This window comes from Oncorhynchus kisutch, linkage group LG11, assembly GCF_002021735.2.
Source record: "Oncorhynchus kisutch isolate 150728-3 linkage group LG11, Okis_V2, whole genome shotgun sequence".
NCBI lineage: Eukaryota > Metazoa > Chordata > Actinopteri > Salmoniformes > Salmonidae > Oncorhynchus > Oncorhynchus kisutch.
In genome coordinates, this window is record NC_034184.2 from 42,567,569 (window position 1) to 42,580,358 (window position 12,790).

At 41.5% G+C, this 12,790-nt stretch overlaps 1 protein-coding gene across 2 annotated transcripts in view; it reads left to right on the forward strand.

Moving 5' to 3' along the window:
• Window positions 1–279: 279 nt before the first annotated feature.
• The window catches only part of LOC109898836 (tight junction-associated protein 1-like), a 131,009-nt gene continuing 118,498 nt past the window's right edge, over window positions 280–12,790 (forward strand). For both annotated transcript variants that reach the window (XM_031835825.1, XM_031835824.1), the window contains exon 1: window positions 280–659. The gene's annotated coding sequence lies outside the window, so the exon portion shown is untranslated. The remainder of the gene's footprint in view (window positions 660–12,790) is intronic.

Here is a 12,790-nt window from a genome sequence, read left to right on the forward strand (position 1 = left end):
ATGTCTTCACTATTATTCTACAACGTATAAAATAATACAAATAAAGAAAAACCCTTGAATGAGTAGGTGTGTCCAAACCTTTGACTGGTACTGTAATAATTTTTTATTTGTTATTTGATCAAGGAAGGTTCCCCCCACGAAACGTTGGCGCCCCCTAGGTTGGGAACCCCATGCACTAGGCTATAAAGTGCTGCAGCTAGTGCAATTAAGTTGTAAAAAAAAAATCCACCTGTCAGTCCTTTCCCTTAATAGCCTATTTTGAACGTCAGGACGCTCAGTACGTGGGGATTCCTAAGGATTACCCAGTGTACCCCGCGGGTAAAGATGGCGATAGAAGAGGGTAGGAGATCAACTTTATCCGGGAACAATCGTTGCTGAATGTCGCGTTGAGAGAGAATACACCGTTAGTTAGCGAGTGTGTAGTTGCTTAATGGCTAGCCACCTATTTCACTGTCATTTCGTAAGTCCAGACTACGCAACGTGATCGGATAATCGAATTGTGCCCGTGCACGAGCTTCCTTCCTTGCGACCAAACTGCAGAGTCCGTCCTGAGAAGAGCGGATAAAGTTTATTACGGATCTGACTCAACCCTCTTTTGACGCTGATTTTTGTTGTTGTTGTTGATTATTTGGTGTAACAGTCGGACACTATCTAAACAGGTAAGGTTGAAGTTTAACTGTCTGTTTCTAATAATGTAAACAAGCTAACGTTTTGTAGATATTATCTGTGAACAGAAGTCGATACAACCTTTTGAAGTGGGCCACACAGAATCGAACTCGACAATTGTTATTGACATTAGCTATCGCGTGACCGTAAATAATAACACCAAGTCGACGATGGTATTTCTTAGCTAGCTAAATTGTTAACTGTGATATCAGAGAACATATTTTACATTTTTGTTTTAACTGGATAAATCATTTGGAGCAGCTGTAAATCATTGAATGGAACATTATCGCAGGTTATGTCGTGTGTAACCCAGTATCGAGAGGTGCCTGTTTGCATTCCTATATAGCCTACTATTTATGATTTGACCGGATCGATAAATGCACCGTTTAATAATATCGATGACCCTGAGCTTGGTGTCATGCCAGTATGTTGTCAATGCATCGCTATCTCATTTGGTAAAGTAATATGGCCTCAGATTTGCTGGCTCTGATTCGGCCAAATCGTTTGATCTTAAGCACCTGTCTTTGTTTTTTTCGCTTTGAAGAAAACCTCATGAAATGCGAGGTCTGGAGACAATTCATTATTTTATTGTTGAAATCATAACTTTCATGTTCATGAACGCATTTTAAAAAACAACATTTATTCCGAATGTTGCCTACAAAATATCAAGCTGTTAGCTTCGGGATATAGGCTAATGGACAATCCTCGAAGGGGTTTAGTTTTGTAGATTCTCCTACCCGAGGTATAACAAAGCACGACCATGTTTTTCCATATAAGGTCTCCCATATATGAAATGGATGGTTGCATAGAAATATTTTATAGTAAAAGTGGTAATTTTTATAAATATTAGCTGTTTAGGCCCCTTACCTTTTTCAATCTTTACTAAAGACATGTTTTGAGAAAAGCCAGTGTTTCTGTATGCAGATGACTAAACACTGTACACATCAGCTACTACCGCAACTGAAATGACTGCAACAATTAACAAAGAGCTGCAGTTAGTTTCGGGAATGGGTAGCAAGGAGTTAGTCCTAAATATTTCCAAAACTAAAAGCATTGTATTTGGGACAAATCATTCACTAAACCGCAACTACATCTCGTAATGAATAATGTGGAAATTGAGCAAGTTGAGGTGACTAAACTGCTTGGAGTAACCCTGGATTGTATAGTCATAGTCAAAACATATTGATACAACAGTAGCTAAGATGGGGAGAAGTCTGTCCATAATAAAGTGCTGCTCTGCCTTAACATCACTATCAACAAGGCAGGTCCTACAGGCCTGAGTTTTGACTACTGTTCAGTAGTGTGGTCAAGAGGGACTTAAGACAATAGCAGTTGGCTCAGAACAGGGTAGCACCGCTTGCTCTTAAAAGTACATGGAGAGCTAACGTTAATGACATGCATGTCAATCTCTCATGGCTCAAAGTGGAAGAGATTGACTTCATCACTAGTTGTTTTTGTAAGAGTTATTGACACCCATGTATACCCCACAAGACATGCCACCAGAGGTCTCTTCACAGTCCCCAAGTCCAGAACAGACTAGGGGAGGTGCATAGTACTACATAGAACCATGACTACATTGAACTCTATACATCAGGTAACTGATGCAAGCAGTAAAATCAGATTTTTTAAAAACGGGTAAAAATACACCTTATGGAACAACAGGTAATGTGAAGAGTCGCACACAAAGGTACAGGCACATTCAAATGGATACATTGTGATTGTGTTGAATGGTCTTACTAAACATTTTGGAATTTTGCCTTGGCAGCAGCTAATGAGAATCCCTAATAAATACAAAGTCAAACCGTGAAGAAGAATGCCTGACAGGAGGGACTCATTTAAACGAGAATCTGATATTTCTAAAATGTGGAATACGAGTACATTTTTTGCCCTACATACACAAACAAACAAAATTGGGATCTCTTAATGCTTCTTGGAAATATAGACCTGTAGACACATACACTAGTCTGAAATATCAATTATTAATATTTATGATGAATGTAAACTTCACTTTTTGGTAGCTGTTCAACAGACAAGTCAAATATGCTCTCATTCAGTGCTGTATGGTCCTGCCTGACAGAAATGCATAGTTACACATGTTTTTTTGACGTTGTGGCTATTGTAATCAGGTCTATGGCAAGTTTGCTCACACTGAAAACTGTAACTTGCGTTATATGTTTAGCCCCTACTTGCATTTACGTTAGGGGAACCCCCTAGATTTGAATCCAAATCCAAAATCCGGTATGGCTGCCATATTGCCATTAAATGGTGGTTTAATCACCTGTATATGTACACATTGTAAATGGGGTGGGGGGATTGTGTACTGTACTTATGACCTGTACTCATGGCTATTAGTGTGTACTTAACTATGTTAGAAATCCAATATGCCCACTATATACACTTAAATCCTTTGTCTGGATATACACTGCTCAAAAAAATAAAGGGAACACTTAAACAACACAATGTAACTCCAAGTCAATCACACTTCTGTGAAATCAAACTGTCCACTTAGGAAGCAACACTGATTGACAATAAATGTCACATGCTGTTGTGCAAATGGAATAGACAACAGGTGGAAATTATAGGCAATTAGCAAGACACCCCCAAAAAAGGAGTTGTTCTGCAGGTGGGGACCACAGACCACTTCTCAGTTCCTATGCTTCCTGGCTGATGTTTTGGTCACTTTTGAATGCTGGCGGTGCTTTCACTCTAGTGGTAGCATGAGACGGAGTCTACAACCCACACAAGTGGCTCAGGTAGTGCAGCTCATCCAGGATGGCACATCAATGCGAGCTGTGGCAAGAAGGTTTGCTGTGTCTGTCAGCGTAGTGTCCAGAGCATGGAGGCGCTACCAGGAGAAAGGCCAATACATCAGGAGACGTGGAGGAGGCCGTAGGAGGGCAACAACCCAGCAGCAGGACCGCTACCTCCGCCTTTGTGCAAGGAGGAAGGCATTGATGCTATGGACTGGCCCGCCCGTTCCCCCAGACCTGAATCCAATTGAGCACATCTGGGACATCATGTCTCGCTCCATCCACCAACAGACTGCACCAGTTGCACCACAGACTGTCCAGGAGTTGGCGGATGCTTTAGTCCAGGTCTGGGAGGAGATCCCTCAGGAGACCATCCGCCACCTCATCAGGAGCATGCCCAGGCGTTGTAGGGAGGTCATACAGGCACGTGGAGGCCACACACACTACTGAGCCTCATTTTGACTTGTTTTAAGGACATTACATCAAAGTTGGATCAGCCTGTAGTGTGGTTTTCCACTTTAATTTTGAGTGTGACTCCAAGTCCAGACCTCCACGGGTTGATAAATTTGATTTCCATTGATAACTTTTGTGTGATTTTGTTGTCAGCACATTCAACTATGTAAAGAAAAAAGTATTTAATAAGAATATATCATTCATTCAGATCTAGGATGTGTTATTTTAGTGTTCCCTTTTATTTTTTTGAGCAGTGTATGTTTAAAAAGGCCTGCAGACTGCTTGGCATGGCAACACCAAGTATTCTAAGTCACAAGCCTCTTTAAGGATCAACAATATAAACGCAAAAATGATTTTACGGAGTTAGTTCATATAAGGAAATCAGTCAACTGAAATTAATTAATTATGCCCTAATCTATGGATTTCACATGATTGGGAATAAAGGTAGGGGCGTGGATCAGAAAACCAGTCAGTATCTGGTGTGACCACCATTTGCTTCATGCAGCGCGACACATTTCCTTCACATAGTTGTTCATGCTGTTGATTGTGGAATGTTGTCCCTACTCCTCTTCAATGGCTGTGTGAAATTGCTGGATATTGGCGGGAACTGGAACACGCTGTCGTACACGCCGACCCAGAGCATCCCAAACATGCTCAATGGGTGACATATCTGGTGAGTATGCAGGACATGGAATAACTGGGACAGTGTACAGATCCTTGCGACATGGGGCCATGCATTATCATGCTGAAACATGAAGTGATGGTGGCAGTTGACAATGGGCCTCAGGAGCTCAAATCAAATTTTATTGGTCACATACACATGATTAGCAGATGTTAATGCGAGTGTAGTGAAATGCTTGTGCTTCTAGTTCCGACCATGCAGTAATATCTAACAAGTTATCTAACAATGTCACAAAAACTACCTCATACACAAGAGTAAAGGAATGAATAAGAATATGTACAGTCGTGGCCACAAGTTTTGAGAATGACACAAATATTAATTTTCACAGTCTGCTGCCTCAGTTTGTATGATGGCAATTTGCATATACTCCAGAATGTTATGAAAAGTGATCAGATGAATTGCAATTAATTGCAAAGTCCCTCTATGCCATGCAAATGAACTGAATCCCCAAAAAACATTTCCACTGTATTTCAGCCCTGCCACAGATGGACCAGCTTACATCATGTCAGTGATTCTCTCAAATCAAATGTTATTTGTCACATACACATGGTTAGCAGATGTTAATGTGAGTGTAGCAAAATGCTTGTGCTTCTAGCTCCAACCATGCAGTAATATCTAACATGTAATCTAACCTAACAATTTCACAATAAATACCTTATACACACAATTGTAAAGGAATGAATAAGAATATGTACATAAAAATATATGAATGAGTGATGGCTGAACGGCATAGGCAAGATGCAGTAGATTGTATAGAGTACAGTATATACATATGAAATGAGAAATGTAGGTTATGTAAACATTGTTTAAAGTGGCTAGTGATACATTTGTTACATACTTTTTTAAATGATTAAAGTGGCTAGAGATGAGTCAGTATGTTGGCAGCAGCCACTCAATGTTAGTGATGGCTGTTTAACAGTCTGATGGCCTTGAGATGGAAGCTGTTTTTCAGTCTCCCGGTCCCCGCTTTGATGCACCTGTACTAGAGGTCGACCGATTATGATTTTTCAAAGCCGATCCCAATTAATTGGCCGATTTTAATAAAATACAAAATAATGTATTTATATATATATATATATATATATCTATCAATAAAATCAATTTAGCCAAAGTAAATAATGAAACCTGTTCAATTTGGTTTAAATAATGTATAAACAAAGTGTTGGAGAAGAAAGTAAAAGTGCAATATGTGCTATGTAAGGAAGCTAACGTTTCAGTTCCTTGCTCAGAACATGAGAACATATGAAAGCTGGTGGTTCCTTTTAACATGAATCTTCAATATTCCCAGGTAAGAAGTTTTAGGTTGTAGTTATTATAGGAATTATAGGACTATTTCCCTCTCATTTGTATTTCATTAACCTTTGACTATTGGATGTTCTTATAGGCACTTTAGTATTGCCAGTGTAACAGTATAGCTTCCGTCCCTCTAGTTGGCACGCGCTAACTAGCTAGCCATTTCACTTCTGTTTCACCAGCCTCATCTCGGGAGTTGATAGGCTTGAAGTCATAAACAGCGCAATGCTTGACGCAATGCTTGAAGCTGCTGGCAAAACGCACGAAAGTGCTGTTTGAATGAATACGTGCCTGCTTCTGCCTAACAACGCTCAGTCGGATTATATGCAACGCAGGACACGCTAGATAATCTCTATTAATATCATCAACCATGTGTAGTTAACGAGTTTTATTTAATTTATCTGTTATTTTACCAGGTAAATTGACTGAACACATTCTCATTTGCAGCAACGACCTGGGAAATAGTTACAGGGGAGAGGAGGGGGATGAATGAGCCAATTGTAAGCTGGGGATGATTAGGTGACCATGATGGTATGAAGGACAGCTTGGGAATTTAGCCAGGACACCGGGGTTAACGCCCCTACTCTTACGATAAGTGCCATGGGATCTTTAATGACCTCAGTCAGGACACCCATGTAACGTCCCATCTGAAAGTGTCACTGCCCTGGTGCATTGGGATATTTTTTTAGACCAGAGGAAAGAGTGCCTCCTACTGGCCCTCCAACACCACTTCCAGTAGCATCTGGTCTCCTATCCAGGAACTGACCTGGACCTATTGGGGCGGTAAGCAAATTGGAGTGGGTCTAGGGTGTCAGGTAGGGTGGAGGTGATATGGTCCTTGACTAGTCTCTCAAAGCACTTCATGATGACGGAAGTGAGTGCTTCGGGGTGATAGTCATTTAGCTCAGTTTCCTTCGCTTTCTTGGGAACTACTGACTACTGGAGCTGTCCCTCCCTGCTGCTGAGGTTATTCTTTGAAGAGCCTCATCAATCGCTCTGGCATCACTGAAGGCTAAATTCTTAAACAGGATCAATGGGTGACCTCTTGAAGCATGTGGGAACAGTACACTGCGATAAGGACTGATTGAATATGTCCGTAAACACACCAGCCAGCTGGTCTGCGCATGGTCTGGGGATGCCGTCTGGGTCGGCAGCCTTGCGAGGGTTAACACGTTTACATGTTTTACTCACGTTGGCTGCAGTGAACGAGAGCCCGCAGGTTTAGGTAGTGGGCCGTGTCAGTGGCACTGTGTTGTCCTCAAAGCGAGCAAAGAAGTTGTTTAGTTTGTCTGGGAGCAAGACATCGTGATTGACTGTAGACCCTGCCACATACCTCTCGTGTCTGAGCCGTTGAATTGCGACTACTTTGTCTCTATATTGACGCATAGCTTGTTTGATTGCCTTGTGGAGGGAATAGCTACACTGTTTGTTATCGGTCATGTTTCCGGTCACCTTGCCCTGATTTAAAAGCAGTGGTTCGCACTTTCAGTTTTGCGCGAATGCTGCCATCAATCCACTGTTTCTGGTTGGGGAATGTTTTTAAGACGCTGTGTGTACAACATAACCGATGTACTTGATAATGAACTCTCTCACCGAATCAGCGTATTCATTAATGTTATTGTCCGACCCTATGCGGAAACATATCCCAGTCCCGTGACCGAAGCCATCTTGAAGCGAGGAATTGGTTGGACCTGCGTTGGAACAGACCTGAGCACGGGTGCTTCCTGTTTTAGTTTCTGTCTGGTCACGGTATCTCTGTGCATTCAAATTGCCATCGATAAAATGCAATTGTGTTCATTGTCTGTAGCTTAAGCCTGCCCATACCATATACCCACCACTACCATGGGGCTCTCTGTTCATAATGTTTACATCAGCAAACTGCTCGCCCACACAACTCCATACACATGGTCTGCGGTTGTGAATACGGTTGGACGTTCTACAAAATTATAAAAAATTATATTGGAGGTGGCTAATGGTGTTGAATATTAATTTCTTTATCTTGCAACAGCTTTGTCATTGTGTTGTGACACAGCTGCACATTTTGGAGTGGCCTTTTATTGTCCCCAGTATAAGGTGCACCTGTGTAATCATGCTGATTAATACGTTTCTTCATATGCCGAACTTGTCAGGTGGATGGATTCTTGGAAAAGGAGAAATGTTCACTAACAGGGATGTAAATACATTTGTGCACAAAATTGGAGAAAATCGTTTTGCTTATGTAACATTTCAGGGATCTTTTATTCCTGCTTATGAAACATGGGACCAACACTTTACATGTTAATTTTTTATATTTTTGTTCAGTCTACATTGTTCGGTGCATTATTATCCTGTTTGGGTTGAGCTGGCACATTTTCTTCCTCCAGACAATCATGTCCACCATCCTGGCTGTCTACCCTGGAGTTGCTGTATATGTTGACTTGGTGACATTATGGTGTATGGGGAAGATGCAAACACATAAGGCAGGTGTTCGCTACATTGAACCTAACGGGTGGCGCAGTGGTTAAATGCAATCAACTTATTTGTTACATTTTAGTTTATTTTTTTACCCCTTTTTCTCTGTAATTTCGTGGTATCCAATTGTTAGTAGCTACTATCTTGTCTCATCGCTACAACTCCTGTACGGGCTCGGGAGAGACTAAGGTTGAAAGTCGTGCGTCCTCCGATACACAACCCAAACAAGCCGCATCCAACCCGGAAGCCAGCCGCACCATGTGTCGGAGGAAACCCCGTGCACAACCTAACCAACCTTGGTTAGCGTGCACTGCGCCCGGCCTGCCACAAGAGCCGCTGGTGTGCGATGAGACAAGAATATCCCTACCGGCCAAACCCTCCCTAACCCGGACGACGCTAGGCCAATTGTGCGTCGCCCCACGGACCTCCCGGTCGCGGCCGGTTACGACAGAGCCTGGGCGCGAACCCAGAGTCTCTGCAGTACAGCGCCCTTAACCACTGCGCCACCTGGGAGGCTCAGGTTAAAACATTTCTAATTAAATTATTAAATAAGATCATACTCTACCTTAACCATAATGTATTTAAAAATGCATTGGTTTGTTATGAAAAATAATGCTATTAAACATTTGCATGTAATATAAACAAAGTGCATATTTATCTAACCATTTAAAACGAATAGAATCTGAACAGCATAATAGAATATTGCACCATATCAAAGAAAAATAAATAACAATGTGCAAAACTGCAGCATCCCACTTAAAACATTAAACTGGTCCCTCTTTTCTCTCTTCTTTGCCATGTTATAACCAGCAGCACACAACGATGCTGACCATATTTTGCTTTTGAGAGATTAGTATTCAGAAATGCAAGCTGCCTCACTTTCAAGGGGCTGATGCGATTTCTTCTCTCAGTAATTATTTGTCCTGTTTTCGAGAAGACCCTCTCAGAGGGAACAGATGTGGCCACTATGCAGAGTCTCCCTGTCATGACTTTCGTAAGCCGTGGGTAGACAGAGCCCTTGTTCTTCCACCAGCTCAGAGGATCTGCAGATCTTTGGAGGGGGCTCCTCCAAATAAGATTGGACCTCCATTATGGCATCTCCTGAGGGATTCCTTCATGCTGCATCCTTAGTTGCTCTCTCGTCAAACAGCCTGGGTTCAAGTGCAGCGGTTTCTGATAGCACGTGATTATATTACATTCTGTGGAACTTTCTGTCCATTGATAAACAGGGTGTCCATCAACTCTGTCACATGTCCTATGGTTACATTTGCTTCTCTCTGGCGGCTGGCTGTGATTCGCCGCAGACCCTTACACAGGAGTGTCATTTTTGAGGCTGTCACATAGCTGAAAAGAGAGAACAGTAACGTATTTGTTTTTTGTCTACTGATACTACATTCTCATATACAGCTCATATACATATATATACTACTGGATTTAATAATGATGTATGTAAAACTGCTTACTGTACCTCTCTCCACTGATCTCCACAGTGACCTGCTCAAAGGGTTCCAGGACTCTGCACACCACCACCACCTCCCATTCCTCTTGGGTCAGCGCATCAACAGGTGCATTGACAATGGCCAGGGTAGAGATGATGGCTTCCTTTGACTCAAGAAACCGCTTCAACATATAAAATGTTGAATTCCGCATTGTAGTACAGTCTTGTTTAGGCCTCAGTTCAGGCAGTATTCCACAGCTGCTTTCACTTTGTCCACAGTGGGCTTCATCACCTTCAGAGCATCTCTTAGGTTGATTGTGTGGGCTGGACATAGATGATGGGTCCAATTAACCAACATTTTAAAATATTTTTATGTTGGCTGCATTGTCAGACCACTTTTCCATCTACTTGCAATTCTCTAGCCATTCTCAACAGTTCCTCTGCGGTGTCTGTCGCTGAACTCAAAGCAGTCCTGACGACAGCTGGACATCAAATCTTCAGTGAAGTGACATGTAACCGACATGTAAGATGTGGTTACCCTTGATGTCCAGCAGTCAGTGGTAAGGCAAACTGTCTAAAACCTCTGTCCTCCGATCGAAAATGGCTGGAAATCGAAGCAATCATTTTAGCCAATGCAATATCAATTTGGCCTTGTTTTGCTACAGACATACTCCTTAGCATAAACTGGTCCATAGAAGACTGCGTTGCTGTGCATCGCGGAGTAGGCCTACTTGACAGAGTGGATACGCTGGCTCCACCACTATCACTAGCGGGCCCGCTAGTTTCTCGAAGCTCCGCTACAGCTAGCTTCACAGTTGGGTGCACATTTCGCATATGCCGGTGTAGGTTGTGCGTAGAACTGGCTTTATGAAATTTTGTTTTGGCAAATTCTACGCTGTGCTCTAACATTATTATATTATACTCTACATTATTAAAATGCATCCAAATGCTACAGTGCTTCTGACTCATTTCCCAGCTGTTGTTTTCACAGCTGTCCTTCCTCTCTCTCCTCGGATGCTAAGTGTGTGTGTGAGTGAGTTGGCTCGGCCCTCCCTCACACATCTTTGGTTCATTGGTTAACACTTCGTGATTGACAGGAACAACAGGTGAGGCTGTTGTGTGCGCTTGAGCATTTAGGCCTATATATATATATATATATATATATATATAGTTCTTAAAATAAATTTTATTCATTGATATCTTTGATTGTTCATATCTTAATTTAAAAAAATATTTTTAGAAATAGATTCAGCTCTTCTGATATACGAGCCGGCTCCCAACGTTCACCTACAAGAGCCGGCTCTCAGAGCCGACCCGTTCGAATGACTCATCACTAAATGGAACTAACACGTTAGTAAACCCACTACGTTCATGCAGTAACGTTGGTGTACAATCAATAAGCGGTTACACTGGCGGGCCCCGGTGGCAATAAATTGGTAATATCAAAAGCTTACCTTGACTTGGAAGTGTTCCAGTGTTGTGGTGGATAGTCATAGCCACCTAGCTAGCCATAGCCATCCCTCTGTTTTAGCAGGGTGTTTCAGTAGGCTAAACTAGCTAGCTGTATTTGCTAGCTAAGTACCTGAAAGTAAAAAAAAATGGCACTTTCTCTCTTGCCTTTCATTCATTTTGGTAGAAATGAATTTGTTAAACTGTTCATCTATTGATATATCTTTGAGTCAACTATTCGCCACATTTGATACACTGCAGTGGTAGCTAGCTGTAGTTTTAGTTTTTTGTGTGGACAAAAAGTCAGTTCATGCTGCAAGAGCGCTGATCAGTTGGACGTTCTCCGGACGTTTCATTGACTTATACAGTAATTATGACAAGGGGGTGAGAAGCATGAGCCTCCTACAGTGGTTCCTCCTTTAAAAGTTGTGAGCTTGCACTGCGGGTCTTAGAGGTACCCAGCGTCACAGCTTCATAGCTCCAGACCACCACAAGGGGGAGTTAGAGTACTCATTATGCATTTGGGTCCCAAGGTTTTTATGACCAATCATATCGAGTGGTTCCAATGACAAATTTTGACGCAAGCCACCCTTGCCTTGTGGCGTTCTTCAACAAAGATGGCTGACAAAAGATTACAGTGGAACCAGATGTAAGTTGTTTTGTCATACAGAGTCAAGCAAAAAATGTACAATTGAGAGGAATATGTTAGTTAATGTAGAGACAAACGCTTGTGCATATTTTTTTTGTCATAAAGTTAATTTACGAAAATCACTATTTTAGCAAGTAATCTTACTAGCTAACATAAGCCTTCTAGCTAGTGTTAGGAGAATCAATTTTTAATGAGTGTTTTAATGTTTTAGGGACTCTTGCGAGAACCAGCAAACCAGGCTGTCGTCTTGTGAATCAGTGGATGTAAAGAATCTAGCTAGCTAAGGCATTTCCTGCAAATTGAATTCTACAGACGAAGAACCATATATGTGACAATTTTTCCATTTTAAGATAATCAGTTATTTTTATATTATTAATTGTGTGTACCACATTAGGTGTTTTATGGTTGTCAAATAATTCACCATACCCATATCTTCCAACAACAATAAATTACTTTTTTTTTATTGCCGTTTTAATTTTTAGAATGTGGTATATCTCCAGTGATGATTTCAGTTTGTGGAAGAACCGTATATGTGACATTTTGCATGACCTCTTGTAAGATGTCCTTTTTTAACACCTGATATGATGTTTTAAGTACTTTCAGAATGAGTTTGTATTGCACCATTGTGTAAAACTGCACTTTTAGAATTAACGTTAATGTACGTATCATTACTGTCAAAGTTAAACTATGCAAGTGTTCAATATAGCTTTTATAATAATTGGCATTTTGTCTTATTTCTAACCTGTTCTAAGCCAGAGAGAATCAACGCTTGTTGTTTCTCGTATGGGACAGTGTTGAAACTGTTGAATAGATGCAGCTTGTGCTCATCAGTCAATTTTCCACAATCCTTTCTACACGTCGTGGAACACGCTCTTCCCTGCAGGATACAGTGTAACTAGCTAGCTACTGTAGCCATGTCGAATCATCCGGTGGATGGAGAAAAAGTAGCTAGCTATGTT